Genomic DNA, 12,134 nt, shown 5'->3' with positions numbered 1-12,134 from the left:
GTTGTGTCCTTGCCTCTGTCCTTGTCTATCTACACCAAAAATACTGCACATAATTAGTGTTTCAAATGATACTGATCTCTCGCCTGCCCTTGTCGCCGTCTCTGTCCTTGTCCATGTACCTCATCTGCAACAAGACGGCTAATATTGAGGTGCATTGTGACCTTGTTCCTGTCCCTCTCCTTGTACCTCACAGCGATGGAACCCATAATGAATACATCAGTTGAGTGTAAGTATTGGCAGCCACCATCCACTCACTTGATGTAGTGCTGCCTGCTTCTTCCTCAAGCTTTACCATTGTCTAACCTTTCATCCTATTTGTTCCATCCATCCTGTCACTTTTTATTAGTCTTGTTTCTATGTCACATGACTACACTGAGTAAGAAGCCTAATGGTGTTCTGTAACACTGGAAACCATTTACAACGCTGGATGGTAACCATAAAACAAAGTAACAGGGTGATGTAGTGCCTCGGTTAACTTGATGGAGAAGCGCAAATGTTGCATCCATTCACGGATAGCTCTGGCTCAGGCTATTTTTTTTTATTTTTTTTTAATGCAAGGAAGAAGGAGCGAAAGGCCAGGAGCCCGCAAACTGTTCCTCAAAAAAAAAAATAAAAAAAATAAAAAAATAAAAGAAAAGAGAGCCAAATTCAAGATCCGATCATTTTGAGAGCCTAGACACACTGCGTTTGAAAGACTGGAGATCATAGAAAGCAGGAAACACAGACAGAGGGAGACAGTTCCAGAGATGACCTGTTGCATAAATGAGGGACTGGGAGTAGCGGTTAACTCTTGCATTAGAGGGATGGAAAGAAAAGGAATGAGAGTTTGTTGCTAGACGGGTGCTACGTGCCCGTCGTAGAGGTGGAGAGATGGAAGCAGACAGTTCAGAGGAGCAGTGACCATTGAAGTTGCGATAGAAAAGAGATAAAGATGCAACAGCGCAGTGAAAAGAGAAAGGTTGAAGGGAGCCAGTAAGAGGAGAAGAGTTGATGAGACGAAAAGCCTTTGACTCCATCCTATTGAGAAGAGCTGTATATGGGGAGCCTCCCCACACATGAGAACTGTACTCTACACAGGGACGAATAACACCCCTGTATAAAGTGAACAACTGTGCGGGAGTAAAGAAGGTACAGAGTCAGTTTTGCACACCTAACCTCCTGAAAGCAGATATTAAAGAGATGTAATATGATCTTTTCAAAATAAATCCCAAATGAATGAAACCCCAAGCATGTTCAAGGATGATTCAGGATTGAGCTGAATATTATTAAAAAATTGGTGGGTATTCCTGTGGAAGATTTTGCAAGGTTAACAGGTGTAAGAACTGAGTCTTTGATGCATTAATAACAAGATTATTTTTACCCCAGTCAGATACGAGCCAAGTCAGACATTAGGTGTGCCATAGCCTCATCCCTTGTTTGTTGAAGTAACTGCTGAGATGGCCGTTGCGGGAACCGAATGGAAAGGTGAAGGGTGGAATCATCAGCATACGAGTGGATAGGGTTAGATGTACAGCTTAGGTCATTAATGAATAAAAGAAAGAGAGTTGGAGATAGGGCAGAGCCCTGAGGAACATCATTGTTGATAGATCTAGGAGAAGAACAATGGCCGTCTACAAGAGTGCCTACAGAACGACCAGAAAGGAAGCTGTAGATGAAGGCACAGACAAAAGGATAGAAACCGTTAAAGGGCACTTAGGAAATTAAAGATTTATGCCAGACTCGATCGAAAGCCTTTGAGATATCAAGTGCAATGGCAAAGCTTTCGGCAAAGTCCAGAAAGGAGGATGACCAGTAGTCTGAAAGGTAGGTGAGAAGATCGCCAGTGGAGCGACCCTGACGGAATCCATACTGACGATCAGACAGAAGGTTGTGATAGGAAAGATGCTTTGAAATGTTTCTGTTAAGAATTGACTCGATAACTTTTGAGACATAGGATGTTAAAGCAACTGAACGACAGTTAGAGGTGCTGTTTGCCACAAGAGAACATACGCTCTCTGAACTAGACAGCCCTGCAGAGGTGGTTGTTTTCAATCGATTGATGAGTGTGCCTTGCCAACAGACCAAAGATACCCAGCAACAACATCAACATCAACAGGACCAACAACAATATCAACAATAATAAATTGATTGTTGGTCCTTTTCTTTTACCTGTCCCTGTTCCTGGCCATGGACTTCAACGTAAGGGACACTGTTTATAATGAGTTCTACAAGACAACCATGTCCCTATTCCTGTCTCCATCTTGTTTTGTACCTGTCAGTTTCCTCATCGTTATTCCTGTTTTTGTCTTTGCACTTGTTCCTGTCTCTAAGGCACTTCCAATAGCTGTCCCTACTCCCACTCTTATACCCCCAAACCAACATCCACACCCTGTCCTACTACCAACTACATGTCATACACACTACTCTACTAGCTACACCCTCACACCTCACTGTAATAGCTGCTGCCCCACACCTCACTGTATTAGATACTGCTCCACACCTCACTGTATTAGATACTGCCCCACACATCACTGTATTAGATACTGCCCCACACCTCACAGTATTAGCTATTGCCCCACACCTCACTTTATTAGATACTGCCCCACACATCACTCTGCTAGCTACAGCCACACACCTAACTCAGCAATACCCCCACACCTCCATCTAATTGTAGTAGCTACACCCCCACACCTCCAGCTAGTAGCTACACCCCCACACCTCCAACTAGTAGCTACACCCCCACACCTCATTATACTATCTACTTTCCCACACCTCACTCTACTACCTACACTTCAGCAATTCACTCTACTATCCACACCCCCACACCTCACTCTACAATTTACTTTCCTACACCTCTCTCTAGTAGTTACACTACTACACTTCACTCTACTAGCCACACCCACACATCTCACTCTACTAGCTGCACCCCCACACCTCACTCTACTAGCTACACCCCCACACCTCATTTTACTAGCTGCACCCCCACACCTCACTCTACTAGCTACACCCCTACATCTCACTCTACCAGCTACACCCTCATACCTCACTGTAATAGCTACACGCCCACTTTTCACTCTGACACCCTGAAATACTAGCAACACCTTTCGTATACCGCTAAATTACCAGCGTCATGCATTGATCAGTCTCAAGAGACAATGGATCGAATGTGGATGGTTTCTCTCGTGTCTATGATGTCTCAGGTGCAGTGTCTGGTTGGGACTGGACAGGCCAGTGCACAAGTGACAGACTCTGCAACAGTGAGAGCAGACAGAGACTGAGGCAGGTCAAGCAGCATGGTACTGGACATTCTTTCAGTGTCTCTTTGCTTCAGAGTTCAGGGACAGATTCTCCTGCAACTGGAGAGGCCCCTCTGTTCTGACTCCCTCCATATAGATTTATCAAAGGAAGCAGCTTCCCAGGTGTCAAGGCTTATCTTAAGGACTTTCAGGTCTCTCTTGCAAACTTCCTTGTATCGCAGCTAGAGCCTGCCAGCTGGTCAGGTCTCTGAAGAGAGAAACCTGTATTGTACACAGGAAAAATCATCCATTATATTACCAATATGCCGGGAATCGAACCCGGGACTCTCAGGTGAGAGCCAGGCAGCATACCACTACACCACGACGAGGTATAAAAGATATCTCACATTGTCACAATCTTGTAACCAATTTCCCTCCGCCCCCACTGTGGGCCTGAAGAGGATGAGATAACTCCCTGGCACTCGGGCAAGTAAAGGCTTTTAATCTATCCCAAGCACTTACGGCAAGTCAGAACGAAGAGAGTCCCGGGTTCGATTCCCGGCATATTGGTAATATACTGGATGGTCAGGTCTCTCTTGCAGACTTCCTTGTATTGTACCTAAAGCCTGCCAGAGACTTCCTTGTATCGCAGCTAGAGCCTGCTAGGTGGTCATTTGCCTTCACGAATTCTCCATACAGCAGGTCAATTTGGATTCAGACATTTTCCATACGGACGACATGACTGGACTAGTGCATGCGTCTATGCTTCAGGAGGGTACACGTACTGGGAAACCAGCCCTCTCAAGGACTGTGCTGTTTTGTACCTTGTCCTGCCAAGTTATGTCCAGGATGTAACAGAGACAACACATGTGGAAAGCATGAATCTCCTGTCTTGACAGAAGCATAGAGTCTATGATTCTCTGGCATAAAGGAGCATGCATGCTAAACAGACATAGTTGACTTGGACTTTAGTGAGCCTTGTTAATCCCGTTCAAGACGGTTGTCAGCATTCCACCACCAACCAGATCTGATAAAATTTTAGTGAATGTTAGTGAATATTCAATATGGACATAGTGTATCTGTGTTTACAAGTGTCTTGAACATATTATTTCTGTGTATGGAGTGAAAATCCAGCGTATATGCATATTTTTCTGTGTGTATTAAGTGTGAAGAGCATTGCCTTGCCCTGTCCTATTTGTTGACAGTAGGCTGGCACCAAAAGTGTGACTGCAGTGGATGATTATTGTCCTTATGTAAGTGATAAGTAGTACCATGTGTTATGAACTATGACTGGGCGAGTGTTAACTGTATGCTGTTTCACAAGTAAGAATAGTTTATATCCTGTATAAGCACTGGGAACTGGGTGGAACTTTGTTTTTTGACTTGTTTTGATCGAGCTGACCTTATTGATCGAGTGGAATTTACTTATGTTTTGATGTGTTTTACTTCGAGCTGAGGTTTAGTTTTGAGTGATACAGCATTTCAGTGCATTGTTGTGTGTTATACTGTACAGTGGTGTAGAGACGATTTGTGCTTAGCAGTTTGTGGTAGTCAATTGTGACTGGTAAAGTACATCGAGTTATTTAGAGTTTAGAATACCCCTGTGCACAGTGTTATAAGTGGGTGAGGTCGGTTCCCTTAGTTTTCTTCATTGTATTCTCCAGTGGAAACAGTTTGTATCCCATGTATACAGTTAATTAGTGAAAAGTTTGCTTTGATTGCAGTCTCCCCGTCACTAGCCTACCTTTGTCTGGGCTACTTGGTTAACCATTTTTTTTTTTTTTCATTTTTTTCTCCCATCTCATGGTAAGTTAGAATATTTTAGCAAGCAGATTTCCCCACTGCTTCGCTTAAATAGACAGTTTCCATCTCAACATTAATTCACCTTTGATGCAAAATACCTGCCTATTTATATGCTTTAAAGGTCCCCCATACTTATAAATCTTTTTGTTTGCAGATAGCCTAAACATTTTTTGTACGTTACAGGATTTTTTTTTTGTCTCTGTTTATAGGCACTGTTCATCTGAAGTATTGTTATTTCTGTACCCTTGCATTCTAGGAATTAACTGATTTTTATTACCTTCATTCCAGGAGACAAAGTTTTCACTTTTGACAGCAGGTTACGAAAAAAAATATATATATATATTTTTAATGTAGTATTTTCTTGCACTGTTTATTTATATTTTAGTACTGTTCTAACTTGAAGGTATTATTTATACTGTGTGTGTATACTGTGAATGTTTTCGTTGTCCTATTTCCTCAACTGATAGCTAAACTTGTACTTTATCATTACATATCTCTTGTACTTTATAATTACATACTGTACCTCTTTGCGGAGGTGCGCACTGCAAGCGAAAATTCACTTCCGCAACCCAAATCAGCAAACTCAAAAAGTTGCCCTCCACAGCAGCAAATCCGCAAAATACTTGAAATTAAAAGTTCCTCAAATGCATAAACGCAAATGCAAACAATTTTTATCCCTTTTGTTACTCCGGCATCAGCTTCATTTTATTTTGTATACCGTTAGAGGATTATTACCCGTCCCCACCCTGGAGGGGCATGAGGACGGGTATTGTCTTTGTTTGTCTGTTTGTCTGTGTGTCTGTCAATCGGTTAACAAAAATTACTGGTGCGATTTTGACTAAAACTAAAGGGATGATGAGCTATGACGTTCTGATCACCTCATTAAATTTTGGGCCAAATCGGGCCCGGGCTGTAGGCCTAAAAAATGAAAAAAAAGAAAAAAGTTTTATCGCCACAACTCCTTTCAAATTCGTCATATCGACATGAAACCAAAACACAGGGGTGCATCCTATAACATGCCTCATTACATCAGGGAGGGGTCACCCCTCAATTGCCAGAAGGGGGTGTCAGTGTCAGGTGGGTTGGGCCTAAAATTTCAAACGGGCATAAAATCGTAAATATGCACCAGATTTACTCCAAATTTGATATGTGACATCTTTGACTAGATATCCTGCTCTGTTTATACGTCAGCACTAAAATGACTGTTGGCGACGGGTTTACTGTGCCTTGGCACCATGTCTTGCATTAAGTTTAGGATGATATTATTGATAATCAAGGGATTACAAGTCATCTCTAGTTACTCATCCACTACGATTATATATTTATTTCTTCTGACTAACAATAGGTGACTTTATGAGGTTTGGAAATTGTCTGACATAATCAATGGGATATATAAAATTCTAGCTATAGTAAAACTAACATATATATTTCAGTTATTTTTTATTTTACTACAAAACAAGGGTAAATCCTGAACTATTGTATATAAATGAATTAAATTATAACACTTCACTGCTCACACTTGACAAGTTGACACACCAGACCACCTCTATTCCTCGGCTCTAATCTGCTCAGCTCTCACTCCTCAGTCACATTCTCCTCCAACAACTGAGACAACTCCAACATCTAGTATTCTTATCTCTCTTTCCATTTATCTGTCTATATTGAAACTACATGGGGAAAGGTGCTTGTCTGGTAAAGCAAATGGTAAAATTGTCTTCAGTTTCATTTCGTATGTTTCTTGTTTAATCAGTTATTTATCTACCTAATGATTTTTTTTTTAAGACTTCAATACTGGCACTGGCAGTGTTATATGTCTGACAAATCTGAAATTTTAGACTAAAGGTCATATTCTAGGTGGACTGGGAGGCTTCGTAGAACATCTTTACACTTTTCATCTTGTTCTTGGCTGGTGTGCTAAGCAAGTCATTCTAGTACATCAGCAGCATATATAATAGCATCTAAGAATAAGGAAAATAAATTGATCTTGAATTAAGCTCTATTTTCTCTTTATTCATTGGGGGAAAAACATCTTTCCTGGCTTTCAGCCTTAGATTCTTATTTCATACACTCTCCCAAGAAGCACATACTGTAGAGTATATCATTAATTTAGTGAGGAACCCTCCAATATAAAGTAGAGAACGGCTTGCTATTACAAAGTTATGCTTTAATAATTAATCACGAGTACAAACGTTGCCCCCTCTTGGCCTGTAGCCATTTGCATTCCTTTCCTGAGAACTTGGTATGAAGCTAGTGAATATCAAGAAGAAAATAATCTGATCTTCATCTCTCTCTCTCTCTCTCTCGTGTGTGTGTGTGTGTGTGTGTGTGTGTGTGTGTGTGTGTGTGGAGAGAGAGAGAGAGAGAGAGAGAGAGAGAGAGAGAGAGAGAGAGAGAGAGAGATTCATTTTGAAGGAATCGTAAAATTATCGTACAAATGTACGATAATGAAAAATGCTATTGTACAGTTGTTCCAAAGGTAAATTTATTGTATATATACGATATCTATCGTACATATGGCGGTGGCTCAATCGGTAGAGAGGTGGCCTGCAGTCCTACTGGACCCAGGTTCAAATACCGGCTGGGGCAGGGAACAGTTTAATCCCTTAACCGCGGGGCGTCACTTTCGTGATGCTCGGACGCAATGGATCATACCGCGGGGCATCACTTTTGTGATTCTGTGTTATTTTGAATTATCCCGGGCTTTCAAGTGGTGGCTTGTATCATCTATCAGTACTGCCAATGTCCAACACTAGTCAGCACTCCAAATCTCATCTGTACTCTCATTCATTGTTGACATTTTAGCCATTTTCCCCCATTCCTGACTCCCCTCCCTACCTCCCCTCCATTATCCTGTCCTCTCACCTCCCCGGCCGCGCTGCGCTAAGCAAATCTCCCCCGGATTTTTCCACAGATTTCATCCATTGAAATAAGCCCTATACTCTATACTTATACAAAATAATATATACCAAAAAAAGAAATAAGGTAAGTGATAGTGGTATACACCAGGAATTGGCTAATTATCACCTGACAACACCTCACATGCATTCATTCGCTACATTCCCACGGTAATTTCCCCTTTGAATTATGCCTTGTAATCTATTTCTGTAATAAAAATATATATCAGAAAGGAAGGGAGAAGCCTAAGTGACATTTACATTCACCTGGAACTACCTATTTCTTTATGTACTGCCAAAATTTTGTACCAATAATTTATTAGCATGTAAGTTAGCAGCTGTCAGCCCCATTGTCACTGTCAACCCTTGCCTTCTCAGATAAGCTGCGCCATTTAGTTCCTTGTCCTCCTTTGTGGTCAAAGCATGTCGCACTCGCGCCCTGCCATTTCTGCTGCTTCTGCGCCCATTGCAAAGGGTCCCGTGACCTCTACACCCAGAAAAACTCGTGGGGGAAGCAGGAAAGGACTAAGTGACTCTCCAGTGGAACGTGAACTAGCCGAATTATCTATGGTAATGATGGATAGTGACTTTGACCCTTCAGGGGATTCGTTTGATGAGCCGGGTGAGGAAATCGTGCCAGAAACTACTAGTACGAGTGCTTCAGTGTCCCAAGTTATCCCTAGCTCCAAGGGAAAGGAGCCGTTAGTGCAGCAAGGGAAGGAATTTGGGAAGGGAATGAAACGGCGGTGGGTTAGCCCCGGAACAATGGCCCCGTGTGACCCAGCCCGCCATGAGTTCCGAATTGATTCACCTCCTCATTCCCCAAGCCCAACTTCACTCATTTCTTCCTCTTCTTCTGCTGAATTTTCTCCGGAGTCTTCGTCGTCGGAGTCACCACCAGCATCAACAGTGAAGGCAAGCCATAGAGGAAGAGGTAAATCCCCGACCCGTAAAAGTAGAGTTGCTAGTAGAGTAAAGGCTGCTAGTGCTGTACGGCAACCCAGGGTCAGTGCGAGTGACCTTGAACCTGATAAATCTGCCTCACAGCCACCCTTCGCCCTCACCCACCCTACACCGCCACGACAGCGAATCCTGGACGCCTTCGCGTGGACGGAAGGGTCCGATTTTGTCCCTGAACATCTCCATTTTGATGAGAGTTCCTCAGGAATACAGCCTGCCTTCACTCTTGGCGAGGATGCTGAGTGTGTGGACTTCCTTTTGGCCTTCCTCGATGATGAAGTCATGCAGCACATATGTGATGAGACCAACAGGTATGAATCACAATGTACTGCAAGTGGTACAGGTGCAGCCAAGATGCAACAGTGGTCCATGCTGGGAGTGCAGGAGCTGTATGTGTTCTTTGCCCTCATGCTTCTCATGCCACACTCAAAGAAGCATGAGTTGGAAGAATACTGGTCCATGGACCCCTCATCCACCTTCAATAAGTACATGGCCAGAGATCGCTTCCGGAACATCATGGGAAACCTGCACTTTGCCGACAACGATGTACCTTCCCAAACCGACCCACTCTGGAAGATCCGGAAGATTCTGAGCAGAATGAAGGATAAGTTTATGACATTCTTCCACCCCTTTCAGAAGGTTGTCATTGACGAATCCTTGGTTTTGTTCAGAGGACGTCTTAGGTTTGTGCAGTACATTCCAAGCAAACGCCATCACTTTGGAATCAAGTTCTTTGTACTGTGCGACTGTAAGACGGGGTACATCCTTGACTTCGTCATTTATTCAGCTAGGACTGTCGATCTTGATAAAACACACCCCCTTGGCTTCTCAGGCTGTGTAGTGAAAGTGCTCCTTGAAAGGTATTTTGGTGGGAATCATGTGTTGTATACAGACAACTATTATACAGCACCGAAACTTGCCATTTACCTTTCAGAGCACGGCATCGGCTCCTGCGGCACTGTCAAGAGTAATCGTGCCCGCTTCCCTAAATTCCCAGAGGCAGGAACCTCGCAGCGAGGAGACGTGCACCAACGCAAGTCTGAGAAGATGCTGGCAATGCGGTGGCATGACAAGAGGGTCATGTACATGCTCACCACCGTACACAAGGGGGAAATGACAGACAGTGGGAAGGTCGACCGTAGGACAGGCGAACCTGCGAGGAAACCTGATGCTGTCTTAGACTACAGTATCAACATGCGGCTGGTGGACAAGTCCGACATGATGATTGGAGAAATCGACTGCCTCAGGAAGAATACTAGGTGGTACAGGAAAGTTTTTCTGCATCTCATAGGCATGACGATGCTGAACGCTTTCATCCTGTACAAGATGAAGGTGAAGCCACCCAAGTCCTTCTCCCTGAGGTTGTTCGCCAGGACTTGTGTTCAGCAGCTGCTTGAAAGATATGGTAGGGTGACAGCAGCAACTCCAAGGCGCCATCCAGTAACACTTCCCGACAGACTTGAGCAGAGGGCGTACATGGATCGGCACAGACTGGTGCAAATACCTGCCACAAGCAAGAGGAAGGCTGCGATCAGCAGGTGCCAGGAGTGTGCACATACCAGCCGACGCACACCTGATCACAAATGCACCTCTTGGCAGTGCGCTGAGTGCCAGGTTCCCCTCTGTGTTACCTGCTTCTTTGATTACCACAGCCAGGAGCAGTTCTAAAAGTGCAAGTGGGAAAGGAAAATAATGTGAAAATAATTTGTAAATAATGTGTAAACAATGTGTAAATAGCAAGTGAAAGCAATGGATGTACAGTACATATGATTGAACAGTGTAATATAGTTTTATGTTACTGAAAGTGACAGTGAATAACATAGTGTAAGTAAAATAGAAGTGTAAATATTGAAAATACAATAGAAAATGTAAATAGAAATGTAAGTAATTAGTAATATAAGAATATGAGAACAAATACTTGAGGTTATAACAGTGAAAGTGAATCCGTGGCTCTCTACGTATTTTACTGAATGAAAAATTGAATGACTTCAGTGACAATAAACTAATACTACTGAACGAAACTTATGGATAAGGACTCCAGATATATATAAGTGTTATATAGTAATTGAAATATGAAGTGTGAGGGGTTTTATGAATAATAAATGACAGAATACCAACAGCGAACTAGCGCAAATGGGAAGGTCATACGTGCTCGTAATTTTCATTGCTTTCACAGTGTTTTTTTTTTGGAGTATGGATCCGAAACTACTTGATAATCATAGAATAGTGTTTAAAATGATAATATCTGGCTGTGGTAATCATATTACGGGTTGTCAGGAAGTGTAAAGTGAAGACTTCGTTACCCAACTTCAGAGGTCTCCACAAGTCCTACGGTAATCGACGAAGGCTCAACAAACATCCCAGGAGAAAGCTGAAGGTATGTGCCATATGCATATTTAATTTTAATATTCTAGGACTAATAACTGATTTTTGGCAAATATTTTTTGAGAGTCTGTCGGAGCCCGAATAACCCTGCGGGACACGCAAAACATTGGGAAACAAGCCCGCGGTGTAAGGGTTAAGGATTTGAAATTCATAAAATCAGACTTTACTGATCTACCAGAAGATCTGTCGACATGTTGTAAAAATACCCCCCCATAATATCAATACACCAGTCCTGTATGAGACAGCCCTAGCATGTATTCAATATGAACGGTGGGTGTTAGTGTCGAAGTGGTGACACGTAGAGGTGTATGGCATGTAGAAGGACTACTGGGCCTTGAGAGCAGGCTGTGAAGCCTATGCCCAGAGTCGGACACCTAAAAATAAAAAAATAAAAGTTAGGGAATGGCGGCATTCACTGGCGAGCCGGCAACTCACCCAGATGCCATCTGCCGGGCTAGGGGACGTAGATGTTTGCGGGCAGATTTGTATTTGCGGAAGTGCTTCCTCAAGTGCAAAACCACGAATTTACATAGAATTTTTCACAAACGCAGATCCGGAAATGAAATCACATTTCCGCAATAGCAGAATTTGCAGTTTGTGGCAGTGATTGCGGAAGTGCCCTGTTCTGATTCTTTGCAACATCAGTAACAAAAATGATAATTCATCTCGTTACAGGTAGCTACAGTACTTCCTCTTCTTTTCAATAATGTACAGTAAGAATAACCTCACCTGTTACTAGAAAAACCTACTGTGATTGATAAAATTTGTGTTCTCTGTTTTGTGACACTGGAAATCTAATTTTCTGCATAATCCCTTTTTAAATAATTGTTTGTACTGAACAGTAACTTTAACTTAAATTATTTATTGATATGCTTTC

Source organism: Coenobita brevimanus, chromosome 8, assembly GCF_032717465.1.
Source record: "Coenobita brevimanus isolate Jiangsu-jjx chromosome 8, ASM3271746v2, whole genome shotgun sequence".
Lineage (NCBI taxonomy): Eukaryota > Metazoa > Arthropoda > Malacostraca > Decapoda > Coenobitidae > Coenobita > Coenobita brevimanus.
Note: the sequence above shows the minus strand (reverse complement) of the source record.